Source organism: Pseudophryne corroboree, chromosome 7 (genome assembly GCF_028390025.1).
Source record: "Pseudophryne corroboree isolate aPseCor3 chromosome 7, aPseCor3.hap2, whole genome shotgun sequence".
In the NCBI taxonomy this organism is placed as follows: domain Eukaryota; kingdom Metazoa; phylum Chordata; class Amphibia; order Anura; family Myobatrachidae; genus Pseudophryne; species Pseudophryne corroboree.
In genome coordinates this window covers 48,252,893-48,278,295 of record NC_086450.1, presented here as the reverse complement: position 1 = coordinate 48,278,295, position 25,403 = coordinate 48,252,893, and the positions used below count along the sequence as shown (strand labels likewise).

Genomic DNA, 25,403 nt, shown 5'->3' with positions numbered 1-25,403 from the left:
ACCTAGCTGAGACTTGTAGTGCCACACAGAAAAAAGGTGCACTAAGATCATTGGCAATTATAATAACCTCTACAATTCAACTGCAGTAAAACTGAGGTTCTTAGCACAATTGTGGCCAACAATGTGGGCCCACCTACCACGTTACGTGACCTCATCAGGTGGGTGATCTAATCAGTTCAGCCTTTCCCCTTTACTCTAATTGTGTATGTACACTTGAAGGTGGAGACCCTTCTGATAGGACTAGCACCCCACTCACGTACTCTTAGGTGTTTTTAAATAGTATGGGTCTTTGCATTTGCTGTCTATATATTACAATGGGCACTATGATAGATACATTTATATGGATATGTTTATATAATGTGTCAGTACTACAGTACTAGGGATCTTAGGGATCCACCTGATGAGGCCACGATGACGTGGTAAGTGTGCCCACATTTTTTGGGCTCAAATTGTGCTAAGACCTCAATTTTACTCCATGTCAAATTGTAGAGTTTATTATAATTGTTTTTATTACCAGTGTGCTTAGTGTTTGGAGTATGCGCCTGCATTTTCCTTTTTTCTGTGTGGCATATTCAGACACACGTCTGTATACCAGGGGAAAGGGAGATAATAGCATTGGCATAAAGTCACAGGCGCAAATACAGTATGCCAAAAGACGCTAAAGTGGTTGCAACAGCCTGCGACTCAGAATCTGCATAGTGAAGAATAAGATTCAATAAAAGGTTAGCAACTGAAGTAAACAATATAATAAAGCACGTTAAATATATAAAAATATAAAAATATTTAAATTTAAAAAAATAGGATTAAACTGTAAAGGAAAGGAAACTGACTAGTTCCACAGTAATTAAATTGATATTAAGGGTTTGAGAGCCAGGCTCTCACATGCACAAAATGTACTTTTTAGATGTATCACAAGAGCATCACAACCGGAGCACGCTTAGAGGCAGTCTCTTTGCGTAAGCATCTGATTTACTATGGTCAAATGTTTTCACCAAGGTGAACACATTAGGCAAAATTATACTACTGGTAGTGAATATGGGCACATTACCAAAATACCTACGTATATCGGAGCCAGTGACAATATTACAAAGAATGCCAAGTGCTATTAAGAAAACTGTCTCAATTTTCTATAGACAATTAGCATTTCTTTAAAAGTGGTTAATTTCTGTCATATGCTGTGAATAAATTAAAACTTTATTAAATGAATTTCGCATTGTATTACAAAATTGGAGAGACCCTACTATAGGTCAGTGAAAAGAATTTATTCCCGCAATTTTTACGCCGTTAGGGCCATTAAGAGTATATCCAATTGAAAGATGCAAGCCATCCTGTGGTGCAAAATGTATTGATTTATTTATCTGTATGTCAGAGCCAATCTATATGGAAACAGGAATCTTATACGTGAGGAAAACCTCTAAATGTCATAAATTGTTGATCCCGATTGCAAAGGTTTTTGGTGGGCTACAAGTTCCAGTCGCACAGTAATGTTGGCCTGGGGTCAACAAAATCTCGCTGTTACATATCTTGTAAAATAAAAAGACACAACCATCGAATGCCTGCAATTTCATGGAAAAAAAATACTTCCATTATATTGGGACCAGCAACCATCGGCCCCCGATGTCCATTCTCAATTTACTCATAAATGAAAATATGGCCGTGTGTGTTTCAGCAATTGAATAAACTCACAAATAGTGTAAAACAAAAACCACAATGTACATATATCTGCAAGGCAAGGTGGCGGTCTTGCCCTGCATTTGGATTCAATGTCAAAATGTGCATCCCCAATTTCGCATTCCTTTCCCTTTGGGTCCATACTCTTCCACATCCCGCAGTCCTGTGCATGTCATTTGAAGGCTTGTTATTAAATTCCATTGCTGTCCCTGTTTCCTGTGGGAAAACGTCAGACCAGAGGAGACCTGAAAGGTCTGTGATCGTTCAAGCATTTAGGCATGAATCACTGTTACCTTGGCAACTTTTCCATCTGCCCCCCCAGGAAATCCTATGCATAGAACGTTCCACCTGAAAGCGGAACATGCAGTTCCATAGATGCAGGTCTGAGCCTTGTCCGCAGGTGCTGGGGTGTAGAGTCTTGAAACATAAAATACAATATGTGAATGTCATTTGTAGAACAGCAAATCATTTTCTGAAAGACCCCCTTAATGGGAAGGATAATGCTGATTTACAATTTCCTGGAGAAAGAAAGTCATTTTTTAGGTCATAGGAACCAAAAGGACAAAACATATATTCTGTGCCTCTTTGTCACTTCCAGAACCAGTAAGTTCTAGTGTCATTTACATGGTTAAATTTAACCCTTTAGCCACTGTAAATAGACAAATACCATTTTAAAAGACCAACTGGCCAACCTGCTTTACCATTAAAGTATTAATGGCTGATAGACTCATGTAAGCCGGTTTAACCTGGACCTTTTATTCCATTTATTTTATTTGGTTGATTTTCTTTGTATGGTGATTTTGTTTTATATTTATACTGCGCTGTCCTCCCACCGGTATCGCAGTGTGCCTCGCTAAAGATCAACGATGGACCCCAGGGAGGAGGTGGGGGTGAGATGGGGGAGCAGGGACTAGATACCTGAGCCCCCGCAGTTGTGTGGCACTAGTATTTCTCTATATAAAAACATTTCAGAGTGGGCGTGGCAACGCTTCCCAGAAGTCTGTGTAATACCAAGGTATAATTCCCTGCATATACCTGTCTCCTGTTTCTAGAACCCTTTTGTTTGCGTTCATACGTGTCTCATTGGCTACATATCAGTTACATTACTATACAGTAGCTATGGCTACTTAGAATAAGAAAGTATCATATCATGGAGCGTTGCTTGATACAACCATTTCACATGTGAGTGTTATCATAGCTCTGAATATATAATATGCTGTAAAGGCGGCATGTGTGGGAATACGCACGGACCACATTTGCTTCATACTTATACTTGCTGATGCTCCCAGAATTTCCGTGAGACTCCCAAGTTTGTGGGAGTTCTCCCGGACTTCTTCAGTGAAGCTGTCAGGACAGTGGTGACACAGGGCTCCAAGGGCGTAGCTACCATAGGTGCAGGGAGTGCAGCTGCTATGGGGCCCAGAGATGAGAGGGGCCCACCTTCCCTGTCACAGTTATACGCGTTATATATAGATTATTCGCCATTGGCTGGTACTCAGGGGTCATTACAAAACTTTTGCCCCGGAGGCTACACTATATTTAGGTATGCCCTTGGACCTGCTCATTGTAATGTGGTATAAAATGACCTGGGGGGCATTGTAATGTTACATAATACAAACTGGGACACTGTAATGTGGCATAACATAAAGTGGAGGCACTGTATGTAATAATGTGAACTGGAGGTACTGTGTTGCATAATGTATACTGGCAGCCCTACAATGTGGCATCATGTAAACTAAGGCACTACTGTGGTTCATAACAGAAAGTAAGGTACAGTACTCGTACTATGGAACATTACATTAATTAAGGCACTACTATGATTCCGAAAATGAAAATACGACACTATTATGGGGCATAAAATGAACAGCTGCTGTGGAGATGTTTTTCTCTAGAAGCATTGGGTCAAGGGCCCCTTCAAGATGTTGCTATGGGGCCCACAAAGTTCTGGCTATGCCCATGCAGGTCTCTATGAACTGCAGAATAATAGCACAAACCATAGTAATATGATTTTGGGTCTGGACTGCCCACCTAGACCTCCCCCTCTCCCGGATATCGCAGACGATATTTTCAAAAAGTAGTTATGTTATTTCTTGGGGGGGAGATTTATCAAGCCTTCTAAGACAGCATGAAAACAGGGACAGTTGGGATCTATGGTGATATGACGTCAGTGTTATAAGCACGCTGTCTGCAGACTCGCCGATTTCCCTGTTCCCATATCAACTGCCCTTCAGATACGGTCATAAAGGTATGAGAAGATCTGGGTCCAGCATTTCTGTCCATAATTAAATTCATTTGGAGATGTGTGCGAGCTGTCTCTGTGGACGCCATTTTAATTTCCTACCTTCATGTAGCAATTAGATTTATGCAATTACAGCCCAAACAAAGAGCCCATTATTGCAGAGTGAATAGGTTGGCAGGATTAAGTAACAGGCAGCAAATTGTACAACGCTAATCAACAAGCACACTCACAATTGTCAAGATGCTTTAACATCAAGTGGGTTGTTGTCAGGTGAGAGAAAATGAGATACTGTAGTACTTAGTGTTAACCCACCTGTTGCGGATAACTTATATCTTGTCATTGTGGAAAGACGTTAAAGGGACGTACCATTTACCTGGATGGATTCAATGCAAATATGTGTCAGTTTTGCTGCCATATCCGATCTGTATATTTATAACGCAAGAATTCTTATAATATAACAGTCCTACGGCAGCCATTTTGTTTTGCTATACATACAATGCTCCTGAATTAGGGGGGCTCTCCGGACTCCCAATGTGTTGGCCAGTCTCCTGCTGCCGCCCACTTCCTGATTTGGGTGGGTGGCCGGGAGGTTGGATGGTGCGATTTGCATTGAATGAGGTGAATTTCATCTGTGAATAGCAGAAAACGGGTCCCATGAAAATATGTTGCCCAGTCCCCATTGTAACTACAAATCGCCCTTTGGAGGAGTTGGGTATGGGTGACCAGCGTTTGGGATCTTGCCGGTCACCATATAGTCCCTGTTAGTCGGCATGCCGACTGTCAGGATTTTGAGGGGTTGGGGTGCAAGCGTTGGTATTGTGTCACCCACAGGGACTCTCCCAGAGAGGTCGTATAGAAAGTAGGCAAATATGACACAGTGCAACTGATACGTCCAATTCTGCACACTACATCCTTTTGTGCGTGTATTGGCCCTCATTCCGAGTTGATCACTAGCTGCTTTTGGTCGCAGCACGGCGATTAGGTGAAAAAGCGGCATTTCTGCGCATGCGTACGGCCGCAGTACGCACGCGCAAAGTACTTTCACACAAAACTATGCAGTTTTACACAAGGTCGCGCTACGCTTTTCTGTCGCTCTGTTGATCGGTGAGTGATTGACAGGAAGTGGGTGTTTCTCGGTGGTAACTGGCCATTTTCCGGGAGTGTGCTAAAAAAAACGCAGGCGTGTCAGGCAAAAACGCAGGCGTGCCTGGGGAAACGGGGGAGTGGCTGGCCGAACGCAGGGCGTGTTTGTGACGTTAAAGCAGGAACTAAACTGACTGAGGTGATCGCAAGGTAGGAGTAGGTCTGGAGCTGCTCAGAAACTGCATGAAAAGATTTTCAAGCAGTTCTGCTAACCTTTCGGTCGCACTTCTGCTAAGCTAAGATACACTTCCAGAGGGCGGCGGCCTAGCGTGTGCAATGCTGCTAAAAGCAGCTAGCGAGCAATCAACTCGGAATGAGGGCCTTTGTACGGTACATTGCACATGCTCAGAAAATCAGGCACCGAGAGGGAGGAGGGTATTGATTATCCAGGCGTGACATTGTCTGAGGGTCCTGGTGAGCTGTGCTGGCGGAGAAATGTCCCCATCTGCAATGAAAGGTGACATTTTTCCTCAAGAACTGTCTTTAGCGTTTTACTTCGTTTTATTTCTTGCAAAGGGCTATGGTCACACCTCCTGGCATTTGGCCACACCGCTGCGTCTTCCGTTCCTCAGTTTGTCTTTTCAGCCCTGAAAAGGGGGAAGGGGGAGGGGGTACTTTTTGTAGCTAGTATATTATTCCAGGTTACATTGTAGTGCATGAAGAATGTCACTTTACAGCCAAGGGTTAAAAATGAAGGATGATAAAAGTGTGCGGAATGACAAGGTAGATATAATACATTGGACAGTTATGTCCTGTTCCACACTTCGTCTGGTTAATTGGGTGCTTGTCAGGGAAGTGAGCCGCACATATTTATTGAGAGGTCCCCGAGCGGGGATATATAGTAGATGGGTTCGTTTTATTTCTATAATAGCTGTTCCTTTTGTTTCTTTTTTACTATCTAACAACTTTACAATACTCACAAATGTCCCTAAAGCCCTTTCTTCCTTTATCACGCGCTCAGGACATATAAAGTTTTAATAGTTGGTTTTTAATTTTAGTGGCATTTATGCTGAGGAAAGGTAGAGGGCACTGTAAGGTTTAATGCAATGTATACAGTACTTCATTTTATTTAACTCTATAGCTGGAATACAGTATAAACAATGCTGAGCAGCACATGATATAGAAACCGCGATGATTGTGCAAAGCTCAGTGAGCTTGTAGTAATTATGCCTTCGCAGCGACGATTTAGTACGCAGCAGCTGTGCAATAGTATGCAAATGTCGCAGCTGCCGTGATTTGAATTGGGACTCCCACTGGAGGCTTCTCAGATTTGCCGCAACCATCGGACGCACAAAATGGCTGGCGGAAATAAGTCACCAGAGTAATTTTAACTGTCAGTCGCAAGTTGTGATACCTCCCGGAACCAGTTGCGACATGCCTGCATTTAAGTGCCAACCTCCACTCTTCCCGTTGGCTCCCACAAACAAAAGAACCGGGCAGGAAGCCTCTGATTTGCTGGCCATACATTAGTAAGACTCGCACTAAGTGCGAGATGTACCACGACCTCCCCTCCCCCTTTAGCACCGTACGATCTATTGTTCCTCCGCAATAGCCGGCTCGACTGATCATATGTGCAGCACATATGATCAGTTGATGCGATTTACAACCCGCGGCACCATGCACCGCATCGTATTCACACCCAAATAATGTACGATGTGCATGCAATGGGTCGATATCGTGTATTCGTGCACGATATCGACCTAATGTGTGGCCAGCAATACTGTTTACTTTGTTGCAACAAAGTTGCTGCACTCCGCCCAATCTACTGAAGTTAATAAGTGTTGCAAAGATGTCACAATTGATGCTGTCATTGTGACAGAGGGGGTCATTCCGAGTTGTTAGCTCGTTGCCAATTTTCGCTATACTGCGATTAGTCGCTTACTGCGCATGCGCACGGTTCGTAGAGCGCATGCGCTTAGTTATTTTACACAAAAGTTAGGTATTTTACTCACGGCATAACGAAGCTTTTTCATCGCTGTGCTGATCGTAGTGTGATTGACAGGAAGTGGGTGTTTCTGGGCGGAAACTGGCCGTTTTATGGGAGTGTGCGGAAAAATGCAGGCGTTCGAGTTGCAAAATGCAGGAGTAACTGGAGAAACGGGGGAGTGGTTGGGCAAACGCTGGGTGTGTTTGTGACGTCAAACCAGGAACGAAAAGGACTGAGCTGGTCGCAATGGCTGAGTAAGTCTGGAGCTACTCAGAAACTGCTAAGAAATTTCTATTCGCAATTCTGCTAATCTTTCGTTCGGACTTCTGCTATGCTAAGTTACACTCCCAGAGGGCGGCGGCTTAGCGTGTGCAATGCTGCTAAAAGCAGCTAGCGAGCGAACAACTCGGTATCACCCCCAGAATGTGGTCTCGGTAACAAAGGAGTTAATGGAAGAAATAAATATTTTCTTGTACACCGATCACATATCTAAAAGCGTGGGTACGCCGGTGAATAGTTTTCGACTGCCATATAATAAAAATGCCATGCCTTTTATAAATGAAGAAATGTCGATACTTGAGATTAACCCTTCCTTTGGAAAAGCTGACCTGCCGGTTTATTAAAAATCCCGAGCAGTTTACTGGTGTTGACTCAGGTTGGCCCATTCTGAATAAATTTATCATGCTTGATTAAATTTATGGAAAGCCTAGAGTTCTCTGACCGATCAAAAACAGCTAAAATTGTGGGACTTCCCCAGGGCTTGTTTTCCATTGATTTTTGGGCTGCTCTGTGATTGGCCGACTCGCAGTGCAGTGCAGGATAACATTTACAGAACTTCAGCTAAAAATCTGGAACAGTTTGGTTATATACCGTAGCTAGTTTCTGTAGATACGTATTCTTTACATGATTAGAAATATAGTTTCAAGCATTTAATAATATGTGATATTTATTTGTTTTCTTTATTTAGGCATATGTAGACAATTAGTAATGTTAAAGAACATGAAGAATAAATGTACAATATTTATATAATACAAAGCAACGGGATCCGTCCAGCGGTCGAGATCCCGGCAGTCAAAATACCGACACCGGAATCCGACACTATTTGGAATGCCGATACCAGCATCCCGAATAGGGTCACAAGCCTAGCGCTGGAATCCCAACCGCCGGGATTCCGAATGAGCATCAGCTGACCACACTGACAGGTAAGCCGCATGGGGGGAGTTAGGTTTAGGCTGCGGGGAGGGGGGGGGGGAGGTTTAGGCACCCCCGGGAAGGGATAGGATTAGACTGCGGGGAAAGGGGGGGGGTTAGGTATAGACTGCAGGGAGCAGGGGTTAGGTATTGGCTACAGGGGAAGGGGGGGGGATAGGTATAGGCTGCTGGGAGGGGGGGGGTTAGGGAGCCATTGGGGGAAGGTAGGTATACTTACCTTCCCCTGTCGGGATTCTACACATTGGGATGCAGCGATCAGTGTTCCGGCTGCTGGCATCCCACACTCCAGTATTTTCGATCCCAACCCGTGATGGCATGCATGGGGCAGCTTAGTTGCAAAATCTGCGGCATGCCAAATAAACCTGTTTGGGGATAGTTGTATGGGGACGTATCTGTATTTATTCACTTCACATAAATGGAATTCCATAATAGAAGACTCATATTACAGAGAGCCATGGCCAACGCTAATGTTCAGCAGGCCTAAACGTCTAGGACTAGCGCGGCAGTGGGCAGGGGACGCCTATAACATTGAATGAGTGACATAATGCCATTCATCCAGTAATTTTACTTCCCAGGCGGCAGCAACACACGGACCACTGGTTGCTGACATGTAGGAGAACCAGCCAATAGCTACTTACACGTGCAGCTGCTCCTCCATGTCTGTGTTACGCTGGGAGTCTGCCGGTCCCCACACTGCCAGTCTACATGCCGTGGGGTTAGAAATCTCCTAAGCCCCCCACAGGGGTTGCGTTTTGTCCTACTTGTCGTTTTTATATAAACTCATTTTCTTTTATTAAAAACTGAATATCTCCTATATATTTGCCTTAATCTGTGACTCTGTGCCCGTAACGCTGGGCGGAGTCACAGAGCTGGGCGGAGTCAACTGCATCTGCTGCAGGGAGCTACCCCATACCCAGCGCCAGCAGCAGTCAGGTGCAAGAGGTGAGGATGGCCACTAGCTGCCGGCTGCTGTGCCTGTCCTCCCCCCCCCCAATCACCTGTGACAGCGGGCTGTTTGCTGTGCAGTGCGGGTCCCGAAAAGGGGGCGGAGCTACGGCGCCACGAAGGGGAGGAGCTACACGGAATAGAGGGGCGGAGCTACACTGGACCAGACAGCTGAACAGTGGTGGAATCAGCATTGCAGTGACGGCCAGCCAGACTTGGTAAGTGGAGGGCAGAGGCGTCACCAGGTGTGGTGACACCCGGTGCGCACCCCTGATGTACTGCCGCGATCGCGGCAAAAAAGGGGGCGGCAAAAAAGGGGGCGTGGCCTTACAGCTAGGGGCGTGGCTTCGCGGGGATACCGGGATCGTCACTCTGGGGGCGTGCCCAGCATCTCCGGAGATGCTGGGCTTCCCCCAGAGACGGTCTCAGTGTGCTGTCGGCTCCTCTGCTATGACAGGAGCCGGGTGCTGTAACGGAATTTCACACTGCAGCACCTGGCTCCTGTCACTGCGGAGGAGCTGACATTTGGTGTCACCCCCTCCAGGTGTCACACCCGGGTGCGGGCCGCACCCCCCGCACCCGCCTTGTGACGCCACTGGTGGAGGGTGAGAGAGAAATGTGTGTGCGTGTGTGTATATAGGCCCTCATTCCGAGTTGTTCGCTCGGTATTTTTCATCGCATCGCAATGAAAATCCGCTTAGTACGCATGCGCAATGTTCGCACTGCGACTGCGCCAAGTAACTTTGCTATGTAGAAAGTAATTTTACTCACGGCTTTTTCATCGCTCCGGCGAACGTAATGTGATTGACAGGAAATGGGTGTTACTGGGCGGAAACACGGCGTTTCAGGGGCGTGTGGCTGAAAACGCTACCGTTTCCGGAAAAAACGCAGGAGTGGCCGGAGAAACGGTGGGAGTGCCTGGGCGAACGCTGGGTGTGTTTGTGACGTCAACCAGGAACGACAAGCACTGAACTGATCGCACAGGCAGAGTAAGTCTGGAGCTACTCTGAAACTGCTAAGTAGTTAGTAATCGCAATATTGCGAATACATCGGTCGCAATTTTAAGAAGCTAAGATTCACTCCCAGTAGGCGGCGGCTTAGCGTGTGTAACTCTGCTAAATTCGCCTTGCGACCGATCAACTCGGAATGAGGGCCATAGTGTGTGTGTGTGTGTGTGTGTGTGTGTGTGTGTGTGTGTGTGTGTATATAGTGGGTGTGTGTGTGTGTGTGTATATGGTGGGGTGTGTGTGTTTGTATATATGTGTGAATTGTGTGTGTGTGAGGTATGTCTGTGTGTGCGCACTTTATGGACGCCACTGCTGGGGGGGCCATTACATGCAAGGACGCTACTAATATAGGGTGGGCATTACGTATAAGGACGCTACTACTATAGGGGGGGCATTACGTATAAGGACGCTACTACTATAGGGGGGGCATTACGTATAAGGACGCTACTAATATAGGGGGGGCATTACGTATAAGGACGCTACTACTATAGGGGGGGCATTACGTATAAGGACGCTACTACTATAGGGGGGGCATTACGTATAAGGACGCTACTACTATAGGGGGGGGCATTACGTATAAGGACGCTACTACTATGGGGGGGCATTACGTATAAGGACGCTACTACTATAGGGGGGCATTACGTATAAGGAGGCTACTAATACTGGGGGGCATTACGTATAAGGACGCTACTACTATAGGGGGGCATTACATGTAAGGATGCTACTACTACTGGGGGGGCATTATGTATAAGGACGGTACTACTACTGGGGGCACATTATGTATAAGGATGCTACTACTAGAGGGGTGGCATTACGTATAAGGACGCTACTATTACTGTTGGGAGGCATTACATATAACTGCTACTACTACTGGGGGGCATTACGTATAAGGACGCTACTACTACGGGTGGGGCATTACGTATAAGGATGCTACTGTTACTGTTGTGGGGCATTACATATAACTGCTACTACTACTGGGGGGGCATTATGTATAAGGACACTACTACTATTGGGGGGGCATTATGTATTAGGACGCTACTACTACTGGGGGGCATTACGTATAAGGACGCTACTACTACGGGTGGGGCATTACGTATAAGGATGCTACTACTACTGGGGGGGCATTATGTATAAGGATGCTACTACTACTGGGGGGCATTACGTATAAGGATGCTACTATTACTGTTGGGGAGCATTACATATAACTGCTACTACTACTGGGGGGGCATTATGTATAAGGACACTACTATTGGGGGGGCATTACGTATATGGACGCTACTACTACGGGTGGGGCATTACGTATAAGGACGCTACTACTACGGGTGGGGCATTACGTATAAGATGAATAAGATTGTGCTACATTGTGGCGTCATTTTAAATGGGGGTACTATTGTGTGGCCATGCCCCTTAGTTGTGAGACCACACCACTTTTCCCGATGCACAACAAAGGAATATGGGAGGGCGCAAAATTCATAGTTTGCAGGGGGGCGCCGAACACCCTAGCACCGGCACAGGCCACCAGTAGCAAAAGTACACCACGGCCACTGACACTATCTGCAGGGAGGGGAACAGCGCTGATATGGAGGGTACTTGCAGGCAGCGAGTCGCCGCCCGCAGCTCCTCTCCCACCTACACACCATACCTGCCGCCTGATACCCACACCCCAGGGAGAGGGCTCTAGCTCAGGCACCGCTAGATCAGCATCTGCAGCATACACACAAGGGCTGCCATGCTCAGCGGCAAGCGGTGCGGAGCATGTGCAGCGGGACAGCGCCAGGACGGGACACGCACTAATCAACATTGCTGCTGGGCCGGAGCTCCCTCCGTCTGCAGCCTAAGGACGCGCGCCGCACCTCTCCAGGGAAACACCATGCCTGCCCGCCCACAGGGCTCCGGACGCTTACCTATGCTCCGCGATCACAGCAGCTGACGCTGCCATGCAGGATGGAGGAATGACGCCCGTCAGACGGGGCGGACAGTGTGCGGCGGAACGGGGCCAGGAAGGAATGCTGACCACGACCCATTGCTGCTGGGTCGGAGTTCCCTCCCTCTGCAGTCACCATCTCACAGCAGCAGCCTGGACGTTAGTGGCCACCACGACCCGCACATCCTTACCTCACACATACCTCACATATACCTCACATACCTCACACATGACAGCAAAGGTACACACACTGTGACATCACACCTGTAGCCCACCCCTATATCTGCTAAGTACTCCCCGTCACTATGCCCTGTCACCCTCATCCTGCTCTCTAACTGCCTGTCTGTGTACTGGCCTTCACCCCTCTTACACCATCACCAACCCTCACTAACTACCACAGAGACTATGTGCACTGATATCTGCCCCTCCACCACCTGCAGCGCCCCTGGACCCCTCCCCATCCCCCGCAAACCCCCGCACCTGCCCCTCCACCACCCGTGGCACCCCCACCCACTGCGCCTTCGGACCCCCTACCCCACCCGCAGTGTCTTCCAAACCCCTCCCCCATCTGCAGCAGCCCCTCCCCCATCCGCTGCACCCCCGGACCCATCCCCTGCACCACCACCCCTCCAGCAACCGCAACACTTTCGGTCCCACTACCCCACCCGCAGCACTCACCTCACCACCAACCACTCCACCTGCGGACTCCGTACACCACCTGCTCCTCCACCACCTACAGCCCCTCCCGATCCACCGCACCCTCACCCCCCTCCCTCCCTCCCACACCCGCAGCGCCTCCAGGCAACACCTGCACCCTTCTCCACCAGCAGCGCCTCCGGAACCCCTCCCCCATCCGCAACAGCCCCTTACCCGCCTCCCCCACCCACAGCACCCCCACCCCTCCCGCATCCCCTGACCCCCTCCCCATCCGCTGAACCCCCGCACTTACCCCTCCCCCATCCGCTGCACCCACTGACACATCCCCTACACCCCCACCTCTCCAGCAACCGCAACACCTTCGGACCCACTACCCCACCCTCAGCACCCACCCCTCCACCACCCACTGCACCTCCGGACCTCCTCCACCACCCGCTCCTCCACCACCTGCAGCCCCTCCCCATCCACCGCACCCCCACCCGCAGCGCCTCCAGGCCCCCTACCTCACCCACAACACCTGCACCCTTCCACCCTGCAGCGCCTCCGGAACCCCTCCCTCATCCGCAACAGCCCCTCACCCGCCTCTCCCCCACCCACAGCACCTCACCTCTCCCACACTCCCGGACCACCTCCACCATCCGCTGCACCCCCGCACCCACCCCCTATCCCACCCGCGCACACACCCCTCCACCACCTGCAGCACCTCCAGACCCCCTCCCCCATCCACCGCAAATCCACACACCTGTCCCTCCACCACCCGTGGCACCCCCACCCACAGCGCCTACGGACCCCACACCTCAACACACACGGACCCTCCCTCCTCCGGACCCCTTACCCCATTCACTGCACCCCCCCCCCCCTCTCCCACCCGCAACGCCTCCACACCTCCTACCCACCCGCCACACCTTTTCCCACCCGCAGTACCTCTGGAACCCCTCCCCCATCCAGCCCAGCATCTGCCCCTCCCCCACACACAACGCCCCCCCCCCCCGGCCCCCTCCTCCGGTACCCACCCGCGGCGCCTCCAGACCCCCTATGCCACCCGCCCCTCCACCACCTACATCACCTCCGGACCCCCTCCCCCATCCGCCACACCCCGCATCTGGCTCTCCCCCGCCCGCTGCACCTTTGGATCCCCTACCCCACCCACGCAGCAGGCCCTTCCCAATCCGCATCGCCTACACCATTCGCAACAGCACCGCACCCGCCACTTCCCCACCCACGTTACCCCCGCATCCACCCCTCCCCCACCCACCGCGCCCCCTGGACACCTCCCCCATCCACTGCACACCCGCACCCACCCCTTCCCCATCTGCAGCGCCTTCGGAACCCCTCCTCCATCCGCAACAGCCCTGCAGCTGCCATCCCCCACCTGCGACACCCCTGCTCCTACCCCACCCACAACGCCTTCATACCCCCTCCCCCATCCGCGGTCCCCACTCCCCAAACCCCTTCCTGTTGCAAGGGACTACGCCCCCTTCACCATCGGAAGGCCTTTCATTGTGCAATATTCAAACACTAACAAAACTAGGAATGCAGGGAATACTCCATATATTGAACCCCAGAAAGGCGTGCAGGGGTTAAAGGGGCGTAGCCCCTTCCGACGGTGTGAAGAGCGCCCGTAGGGCGCGATGAAGCACCTAGTTTGTAGATAAATGTACAGGTAACCCCACAATCCTCCCTGCCTGCCCTTGGTCCTCATCCCACATACTGCTACTGCCCTAGGCACATACAGCCCCTTACTCACTCATATGAGCGGACGGGTCACTGCCTCATGTAAACGTATCACATTCACAATAACCCTCTGAAATACTCTGCATCGCTGTTACAGTCTAATGTCGGTGTTATACATCTTGATGGTGAAGATTGATAACGAACATTTTCTTTGACTTCGGTTCAATGGCATTTTACCTTGAAAGCTCCATCTCTAATGACTCCATCGTTAAAATGGCACATTTATATATGCTGCATAAACAACACTGTCTTTTATTATTGGCTGTGAGTCCTGCACACGTCCCGACCACAATATCTTTTATGACTGTTTTTTCCCATTTGATTTCTTCATTATGAAATGAGGCTAGAAGGAGATTTACTGTATACCAAGTGCTCTTTGGTGAATTATTGGACAGGATGTCTGATCTGCGCTGGGCTTCCATAATTTCTACGGACAATGGGGGTCATTCCGAGTTGATCGCCAGCTGAAAATGTTCGCTGCACAGCGATGATGCCAAAAAAACGGCACTTCTGCGCATGCGTATGTGGCGCAATGTGCTCGTGCGTCCTACTTTCACAACAGCCGATGTCGTTTCACACAAGGTCTAGCGAAGTTTTTCTGTCGCACTGCTGGCCGCAGAGTGATTGATATGAAGTGGGTGTTTCTGGGTGTCAACTGACCGTGTTCGGAAAAACGCAGGCGTGCCAGGAAAAACGCAGGCGTGGCTGGGCGAACGCAGGGCGTGTTTGTGACGTCAAAACAGGAACTGAACAGTCTGAAGTGATCGCAAGCACTGAGTAGGTCTGAAGCAACTCTGAAACTGCACAATTTTTTCTTGTAGCCGCTCTGCGATCCTTTCGTTCGCACTTCTGCTAAGCTAAAATACACTCCCCAGTGGGCAGCGGCTTAACGTTTGCACGGCTGCTAAAAACTGCTAGCGAGCGATCAACTCGGAATGACCCCCAATGTCTTCTTAAGCAGGTGCTAGAATGAAAAGCAACATTTACAACATGACCAACGTATCTTCTATCCTATGAAAGCCTGAATACACTTCACCACTTTATTATCAGAACACTGAATGAACCTAAGTACTCATCTTCTTTAGGTAGTCACAGGGGTTTGTAGCTAGAAGTTAGTAAGTTCTAGATTGCAGAATGAAGGTTAAATATAAGCTTCGTTTTCCATTACTTATACATGGGAAGGACTGGGAGGCTTGTGAAGTAGTGCTGATATATCACAGACAAGGAGGGAATGGAGTGGCTGTATAAACACCCCTCAGGGCGGCCACTGTTCCCTGTAACCGCCTGTTTCAGGAATAAAGGCTGGAGGTTGAATGTGTGACACAGCTGTGATATATGCCACATGCTCCACAAATGAGACAGCGACACTTCGCACAGGGACCGTATGGAATACAGCAAAATGATTCAGAGGTCTATTTAATAAATAGAAATATGACTTTTCTTATGCATTTTAGCTGGAGAAAGACATAACATTGTTTTCTCTCTATGTAATCACGTGAAAAGTGCAACAAAATCACTGATTTCTCCACCCTTACATTTCTCCACACGCATCTCTGCAGCCATGTTTGGATACAATGGGGACTGTTCCTCTTTCATCACTTTAGAGAAACATACTGTACTGTAAGACCATCTCTAGATATAAGCAGGGAAGAGGTGAGGAACAGGGAAATGTCTCTTCCCCAGGGGAGGAACCCAGATATTGTGTGTCCATACACTGTGACATATAGCTCAGGGTATAGCCACGATATCTGCTGGTTTCAGGCTGTCCGATAACATGCCTGTCAGTCTGACAGACATTTTATCTGGCAGTGCATGCCCAGCATTAGGGATATGTTTAGCCGTTCATCAGTGGTGGATTTCCCACTAGGTATGTGAGGCACAAGCCTAGTGACGGCAACTGAGAGAAGTGGGACAATGGGCATCAAATTGTGGTCAAAGAGGTGGTAGTAGGGTGACGTTGGGGCTGCTTTGGCGGTCTCAAGGCATCCAGACTGGCCCTGAAATGAAAGGAGCAGTGACGTGATGGGGGACGGCCAATAATGTGCCTAGGGGCGGCCTGACCTCTAAATCCGCCCCTGACGTTCATCTTCCTGAGCCAGAAACCAATATTATGCCATACACCAACTGCCAAATAAACTTTATCATGTGCATGTATCTTGTGTGCAGTTGACAATTAAGTATTACTTAGGGGGACATTTTCTAAGCAGTGATAAAAGTGGAGAAGTGAGCCAGTGGAGAAGTTGCCCATGGCAACCAATCAGCATTGATGTAACATGTATAATTTGCATACTATCAAAGTATACAGAGCAGCTGATTGGTTACCATGGCCAGCTTCTCCACTGGCTCACGTCTCCACTGCCTCACTGCTTAGTAAATGTCCCCCTTAATCTAGTAAAAAAATACTACATTTACCTATTATTTTTTATTTTTTTAATTCATTCATTAACTTCCCACCGAAACTTGCTACTAGATACAGCTACTGTATGCTGCCTCATTAGAGACCCACGGCTCCCCCCTCACTAGGAATCACGGTTCCCCATCAGAGACGTAAACACCTAATTGTGTGTGTATAACTAACCCTATATAGAGAACGATGAACCTGGCTATTAGGTGGGAGGGCGCCAGGCGTCCCACATAACGGACCCCCTCCAGCTTTCATATCAAAACTTTTTCCACTCATCAGATATGTTTTCTGACTGACAATTATCCCATAATGAAAAACAAGTCACAATTAATAAACTTCAAAACGCATACCTGCTACATCCAGTTAATGATTTAATGAAGAGAGGGAGGGCCTCTTGGAAGGACGTGTAAACACGCACACTCGATTTCCAATTAGAATTTACATCCGTCTGTTGCTTGGGGCCCTATATGATGAAATAAGGGAACGATTCTAGGAAGATTTAATTTAACCCTTTACTGAAATAATTAGCAGTGCCCCAGTCTGTTACAACGTTCTCCGTATTGCAGGAAAAGGAGCCTATCATTGTGTTATTGCCTGCGACAGATGACGACGATTTCACTGCAGAGGTCGCGTCATAATATTTCCCTCTACAACCTGTCATATAAACCAATGTTTATTACAGAGCTAGCAAATAGCGGTGGCACTAATAACGTAGCGCACTACAATTACTATGTTACCAATAAACTCCGAATTTCTATTACCCTCTGTACCCCTTGTACATGTCCAGTACAACACAAGGAGACAATTGCTCTCTTGACTTAAAACGTTCTCTTGCACGGCATACAAAGAGAGTCTCGCTAATATAATTGTAATATACAGTACTTGCTATGTCAGGCACCACATTCTGCATTTGGTGTGGTGGCCAGCCTTTATTTCTCCTTATGTCAGGTACCCTGAATCCACAAATTGCAGTTAGTTAATTATGATTATCCTACCTCTGTAGGCTCCAGAGTGCTTTGCAGTGCAGGACCTAAGGTACAAGAAACAGGGACAAAGGTTACGGAGGGAGTTTATTTACAGTCATACAGGAAGAGGACACAGCTGGTGTAACAGGAGCAAGTGTGTCTCAGAGTGGAGTGTAGATAACAGAGTGGGTAGTGTAGGTGGGAGTAAAGGTAAGTCCTGCAGTAGAGATGGGTTTTCAAAGAGCATTTAAAGATATGAATTCTGTGGGAGAGGCTGATCGGGCGTGGTAGGGTGTTCTATGAGTGAGTAGTGGGACGGGAGGAGTCCTGCAGGACGTAATGAGGGGTGGTTCTCCAAGATGAGGCAAGGCAGCAGGATAGGTATAACTAAGAGGGCAAGTAATCTGAGATTACACATCAGATGTATGGAGGGGTGTTGTTGATGGTTTTGGAGGTAAGAGTGAGTAATATGTATTGGATTTTGTGCATTCTTACCTACTTTGTAGATCTCCAGGAGAAGCCTGGAGAGAAGAGACGCTATAGGCAACTTTGAGGGAAGGGGCGGGGCTAACATGTTATTAGGTTCTGCCCCTTAGCTGCAAAATGCTGCTCTTTGCAGGTTGGCAAGGTAGGGGCGTGACTAAATAATGTGATTCTGCATCCTTTAGCCCCACTCCCTCAAAAACTAGTGCAATTCCCGGTGTTTTCTCCACATCCTGCAGCTGCCTGCCTCCCTATGGAAGTGGGCGGGATGTGGAAGATCGGGACACTCTTCTAGGGGTGTGGGGGACTATCCAAAAAATTGCAAGTCAAGTATGTTTTTGTGGGACACTTATAGCCAGTGCAAGGATGTAAGGCGATGAGAAAGGAAGTTCAGTCTTGCTGAGGCATTTTAAAATGAAAGTGAGTATAGATGGGTGACTGAGGTTGCAGTAGTCAAGGTGGGAGAGGATGAGAGAATGGATAGCTTTGGTAGAATCTTATATATATCTTATATAAAAAGAGAGTATTCTGGAAATATTTCTGAGGCAGAACTGACAGGACTTGGGAGAAAGCCTGGATGTGAGGACTAAAGCAAAGTATGGAATCCAGTGTAACAAATACTAATAGGATCACATCATGTATTCCCTATAAAAGTAGTACTAACACTGTCTGTATGGGATGCAGTTAATTTGCTGGCTGTCGGGATCCCGATGGTCAGGAAACCGATGTCGGAATCTCGACAGCTGACAATGTTGGCGAATCTTGGCGAACAGGGGCTATTCCCACTTGTGGGTGTAAACGACAGCCATAGAGTGGTGATAGAACCTGTGGCGAGTGCAGCAAACACGCAAGGGGACTCTTCGCGCTCGCCCCACTGCCGGCATACTGGCGGTCGGGATGCCGTTGTCGGTATACTGACGGCCAGCATCCCGCTCCCTGGTAAATCAGATTGATCCCGTCTCTATAATACGATGGATGCTGTTGGTAGAGGGTACAGCTGGTATAACCAGTGCGCGGAGGAAGCGGGGTGATGGTAGCGCAGGATGGGCTGATAAACAGGCAGCCCTACCAAGTTACGTAACCCCAACAGCTAACCTTCCGTGTCTGCAGAGAGCAGCCTGCACAGGTTACTACACTGTAAAAAGCAAATCTAAGATGGTACTATTTATGAAAGGAAAACAGGGATGGAAATAGAGTATTTATAAAGGCACGGTCAAAGTGAGCCTAAAAAGCGCATATAAAACACACAAATGCAAAAACAAAGTTGGGAGTAACGTTGGCATAAGACAGTGAACAGAGGCCCTTATTCCGAGTTGTTCACTCGCTAGCTGCTTTTAGCAGCATTGCACACGCTAAGCCGCCGCCCTCTGGGAGTGTATCTTAGCTTAGCAGAATAGCGAACGAAATATTAGCAGAATTGCGAATAGAAATTTCTTAGCAGTTTCTGAGTAGCTCGAGACTTACTCCTACACTGCGATCAGCTCAGCCCGTTTCGTTCCTGGTTTGTCGTCACAAACACGCCCTGCATTCGGCCAGCCACTCCCCCGTTTCTTCAGACACTCCCGCGTTTTTCCCAGAAACGCCAACGTTTTCCCGCACACTCCCATAAAACGGCAAGTTTCCGCCCAGAAACACCCACTTCCTGTCAATCACACTCCGATCACCAGAACGATGAAAAATCTTTGTTAGGCCGTGAGTAAAATACCAAACTTTTGTGCTAATTTACTTGGCGCAGGCGCACTGCGAGCACTACGCATGCGCAGTTTGCGACTAATCGCTCCGTAGCGAAAAAAACTAACGAGCGAACAACTCGGAATGAACCCCCAGAAAGTACAGGCGTGATATAAACGCAGTAACAACAAAACATGATAAATAAGATGTAGCAAGTTATAGAAAATAACTAATGGGCTGTAGACAGGGGCTCTAGACCCCGCTGACCTTTTATGACTACTTTATATTATTTGTGGCTAACTAGATTTTGGTATTACTGTATTCTGTAAATTTGTAATCAGATTACATTCATGATACAATCAAATCCACAGTGTACTAAAAACTGAAATTTCTTTTTGATTTTTTTTTCTGAATTAAACAATGAGGCCATACCTCCCACCTGCCCCGATTCCGAAGGAGTGGTCCTGAACTGAGTGGTCTGTCCTGCTGTCCTAGGGTTGTCAGGTGTATGCGCTATAGTGGCTGTGGCCTTTGGGAAAAGCTTTTGAAAAGCTTGCGTTACAGAGCTGGATAAATTGGAGAAGGCCGCAGCCTACATGCGTTATCCTGCGTTACTTAGCTGAACATGGGAGATGGATTTGATATTTCCTACATTCAGGCCTTAGTAAATTGCTCATATATAACAATTAGTGGGAAACGTCTGTTTCTACATGATTTAAGGGGCTGTACAGCTTGATAAATAAGCCCCATGGTGAGCTCATCACCACCACTGGCATAATCAAATGTTATCCACATTTTATTTATTAATGGCATGCATTGCATATAATTTAGTACAGGTTGAGTATCCCTTATACAAATATTCCGAAATACAGAATATTCCGAAATACGGAATTTTTGGAGTGAGACCGAGATAGTGAAATCTTTGTTTTCTGATGGCACAATGTACACAAACTTCGTTTAATACACACAGTTATTAAAAATATTGTATTAAATGACCTTCAGGCTGTGTGTATAAGGTGTATATGAAACCTAAATGAATTGTGTGAATGTACACAAACTTCGTTTAATACACAAAGTTATTAAAAATATTGTATTAAATGACCTTCAGGCTGTGTGTATAAGGTGTATATGAAACATAAATGAATTGTGTGAATGTACACACACTTTGTTTAATGCACAAAGTTATTAATAATATTGGATAAAATGACCTTTAGGCTGTGTGTATAAGGTGTATATGAAACATAAATGTATTCTGTGCTTAGACTTAGGTCCCATCGCCATGATACCTCATTATAATATGCAATTATTCCAAAATACGGAAACATCCGATATCTAAAATACTTCTGGTCCCAAGCATTTTGGATAAGGGATACTCAACCTGTATTATTATCAATCTTCTTCTTTTTCTTCTTTTTCTTTTTTTCTTCTTCTTTTTTGTATTATTATTATTATTATTATTACTAGTAGTAATAGTAGTAGTATCATTATTATTATTATTTTTATTTTTTTATTTTTTTTGTAAAGTATCTTCAAACAAGTAGATCTGATGGTAAATTAGCATTTGACCACAGTTGTAGCTATCCTGAATAGGCACCATCCTGTATATTCCCCCAATATTCAGCCCCCATGAAGTCCAGGAGTACACTCCCATAGATATCAGAGGGGTCTATGTACTAATCCATGGAGAGACATAAAGTGGACAGAGATAAAGTATTGGCCTATCAGCTCCTCACTGTCATTTTTTAAACACAGCCTGTGACATGGCAGTTAGGAGCTGATTGTGATAAAGCAGTGATAAGTGCAAGGTGATAACGCACCAGCCAATCAGCTCCTAACTGTCAATTTGCATAGTGGAGCTGATTGGCTGGTGCATTATCACTTATCACTGCTTTATCACTTCTCCGGGCTTAATACATCTGCCGCAAAGTACCAACCAACCAGCTCCTAACTGCTATGTCACAGGCAGGGTTTGAAAAATGACAGTTAGGAGCTGATTGGCTGGTACTTTATCTCTCTCCAAAGCTTAGTACATAGACCCAGAGCCACTATGGCATCAGAGATTTGCACTTACATATTCCTATCCTAGTTATCCATCCATGAAAAGGAATTAACATATTTTAATTCCTCATACATGAAAGGGCTGAGTGCTGATGGGCTATTTAACTATTTATATTTACGAGTGTGCAGTAATTATTATTTTGATCATCACATTTGTCACCTAGTAATCTAGCACTGAATGTGTTACAGTACATTTGATTAGTAGATTTATTAAAGAAAAAAAAGGCAGAATACTTAGGAATTGATATTCCCCCGGAAGCTGAAATTTGACAGCTTAAATGAACGGTGAATGCAACAGTTACACAGGGAAAGGGGAGATAAAGATTTGATTTATTCAATGTAATTGGTGGAGAGATCATTTTTCACTGGTATCTAACAGCACGAGATGGAAATGTGCCATAACTGTGAATACTTCTATCTTAACCTCTTCACTGCCAGACTACACGATGAGTGCAAAGCTGTCATTCACTGGCTGTCTTCACTGTAGATTGCAAGCTTATGGGTTCATGCAGTATATAGCACCAAGAAACCTAAGATGAACATTATAGTATGCTAAAGAACCCGATTCCCCTCATTTACACAAGGAATTACACTGTCACAATTGCTCACTGCATTTTTTTTCTAATATATTTTCATGAAAACACACACAGGTTATTTGGAAGCCATTCAATCTTCCAGTGTGTGGTCCGTGAAAGACCTCCATAAAGAGAGAACATACAAACTGCACACACACAGGACACTGGTCAGAACAGACATACAAAGCTGCAACACTCAGTGCAGAACATATTTGGTGGAGTTGTGCGCATCGATCTGCTCATACGCACGTAGATTTCTAAATGCAGCAATTGCTGAGGATGGCACCAGAGTGGGGGCTTTGCTTGATGGTTACAGGAGCGCCAAGAAGGTGGGGTTGGGGTGGGGGTTGGGTGCCCTCAAAATAATATGGCCTCCTACCCTTCAGCAGTGTGCCTTTGCTTTGTGCAGCATATACAAATGTATTCATAATGAGGCGTGGCCATGACCACATACAGTATTTTGGCCAGACCCCCCACCCCAAATGCAGTTGTTGGAGGTTTTCCCCCAATCCCCAAATGTGGCTAGAAGCCTATGGGCTTCTTTTCGCAACGAGTCCCCTGAGAAAGATCCGAAAGTATCCCTCTCCGTCTCATAAACCCAGAAGTCCTCCCATTGCGAGGGACAGCACTTAGTGGAAGAGCTGTCCCAAGTGAAATCATTCATTAATAAACAGATATATTGCATAGAATATGTGATACATGATACAGCCGCCCTAAGGCCAAATTATCTCTCTCCTGAAATAATCTAAATATGGTCTTGTAGCCTATGGATGTCGTTAGCTAACGAGGCCAAGCTTAGCTTTTCAAAGCTTATTAAATCACACAGCTATGGGAACTACTGCTGCAATCATTAAGAGGGGGGAACACAACAGATATTCTAAATTGCATCAGTCTTCCAAAAAAAAACAAAAGAGATGTTCTCTGAGATTTACAGTAAATTTGAGCTTAATAAATAGGTCCCATAGCCACAAATACATGTCTGTCAGGGTGTGCCGAGTCCCGTCTTAGGGTTTTCCTACACATCTATTCAGGGGCGTTTTAAGAGAGGAGGAGGTCCGTGTTCAGCCTCCTCCGTCGGGACCTCTCCTCTCTGCCCGGAGTGCTGCAGGGTCTGAGCACTAGAGGGCTCAGACTCTACTGCGCATGCTCCGGGAAAATGGTGCGGCGGTCATTTTCCTTGAGATTTCTCTACTGCGCATGCGCAGAACTCCATGAAAATGGGCCATTTTCACTGTGTTCTAACAGTGCTACGGATGCCGGCGCTGGACTTCGGAGGGGTGAGTATTTTAAAAATGGGTGCAGTGTGTGCGGTGGGGGCCCCCTCTGGACTCAGGGGCCCGCTGCACCCATTATAGAAACGCCAGTGCGTCTGTTGCCCAAGGTCATATCTAGCAGTAAGGCAGTTAGCACTGTAGGGGGCTCCAGCTCTCTCCAGGCAGGTATCTATAGGAGGGAGTTGGATAGAAGAAAGCCGTGTGACTTCTCCTGGCAGCGCCCAGTCTTCTGCAGCTCAGTTTCTAAGGTGTTTAACCAAACGTTATTAAAAGGCAGCCAGGGCTCATAATCATAAAAACACATCGCAATGACATTGAAATCATGGCGGTAATTTTACAGAACATTTAAATCGTAGCGGCAGCCAGCCGGAGAGTTCCCATTAGCCGCGTGCCCATTCCGGAGTCTCCTGCCAGGCCGCACGTTGAGATTCCCCTTCATGCTACAGTTCCTAGTGCAGATAACATAAATCTCCAGCGCCAGGCTGGGACACCAGACATGCCTGTGACATTCCGGGAGAATCACTGACCTGGGTCTCAATGGTGCTATTATCTGTCATCACTGCATCCCTGGATTCTGCCTCCTTTCTTCAGTTAACCCCATCACTGCCAAAGCAGGCTACTGAGATAGGTCTGGCTCGGTGTCTTTGGCAGGCAAGTTGTTTAGTTGCAATTTGAAGCTTTGTAGGCAATCTGCATGATGTCATTATACAGGGGAAACACATTTTTAGAATAGTAGAAACCTGTTATGTGGAAGCAGGAAATGTTCTATGCGCTCGACCAGTGTCGTCTTCTTTCCTGATAATTGTCACATTGATTTCTTTTTTTATTTTTTTTAGTTCAAGCCTGCAGGTTACCTTATACAGTGAACATATAATAATCAAGTTAGAATACATGTAAAGAAATGATGGAGGTTGAGTCAAGATATGTTGCGTTAAAACACTAAGGGGTCTATTTACTAACCCTTGGATGGATATAAAGTAGACGGAGATAAAGTACCAGCCAATCGGCTCCTAACTGTCATTTTTAAAACCCAGCCTGTGACATGGCATTTAGGAGCTGATTGGCTAGTCATTTATTTCCGTCCATGGCTTAGTAAATAGACCCCCCAAAACACTGGACTTATCTTTATGGGTTTATATCATACTTTCCTACTATCATGGAATTTCTAAGGGGATTCCAGACTTCAGAGAGTCACCCCAGACTCCAGGGAGTCTCCAATGAAGAGGGTGCAATAGGGTCATGATGATGTGATTCATGGTGTACCACGTCAATAAGTTCCTGCCACCAAGCGTCGGACGGGGCTGTGATCACACAGCTTCTCCCCTCTCCACCACACTGGCAATCCAGAAGCCCACCACTGAGATCTCCTCGGGGGAGAAGAAGCAAAAATGAAATATTGTTTATATCACCTATGCAAAATAGTGATGTGCACCGGAAATTTTTCGGGTTTCGTGTTTTGGTTTTGGGTTCGGTTCCGCGGCCGTGTTTTGGGTTCGGACGCGTTTTGGCAAAAC

General features: G+C 47.0%; 1 protein-coding gene and 1 long non-coding RNA gene across 5 annotated transcripts in view; one reads left to right on the top strand and one right to left on the bottom strand.

The window, feature by feature from the left end:
• LOC134943349 (uncharacterized) overlaps window positions 1-24,539 on the bottom strand; it is a 93,822-nt gene extending 69,283 nt beyond the window's left edge. Inside the window, exons 1-3 of one of the 2 annotated variants that reach the window (XR_010181487.1) lie at window positions 24,417-24,539; window positions 17,859-17,893; window positions 17,214-17,326 (exon numbers count right to left, since the gene is read on the bottom strand). This is a non-coding gene — a long non-coding RNA (uncharacterized LOC134943349). Of the gene's footprint in view, window positions 1-17,213; window positions 17,327-17,858; window positions 17,894-23,590; window positions 23,700-24,416 lie in introns of those variants that run through there. The other variant, XR_010181486.1, reaches the window with a different exon arrangement.
• Window positions 1-25,403, top strand: part of ERBB4 (erb-b2 receptor tyrosine kinase 4) — a 1,260,323-nt gene that overhangs the window by 416,164 nt on the left and 818,756 nt on the right. The gene's annotated exons all lie outside the window — the stretch shown is intronic.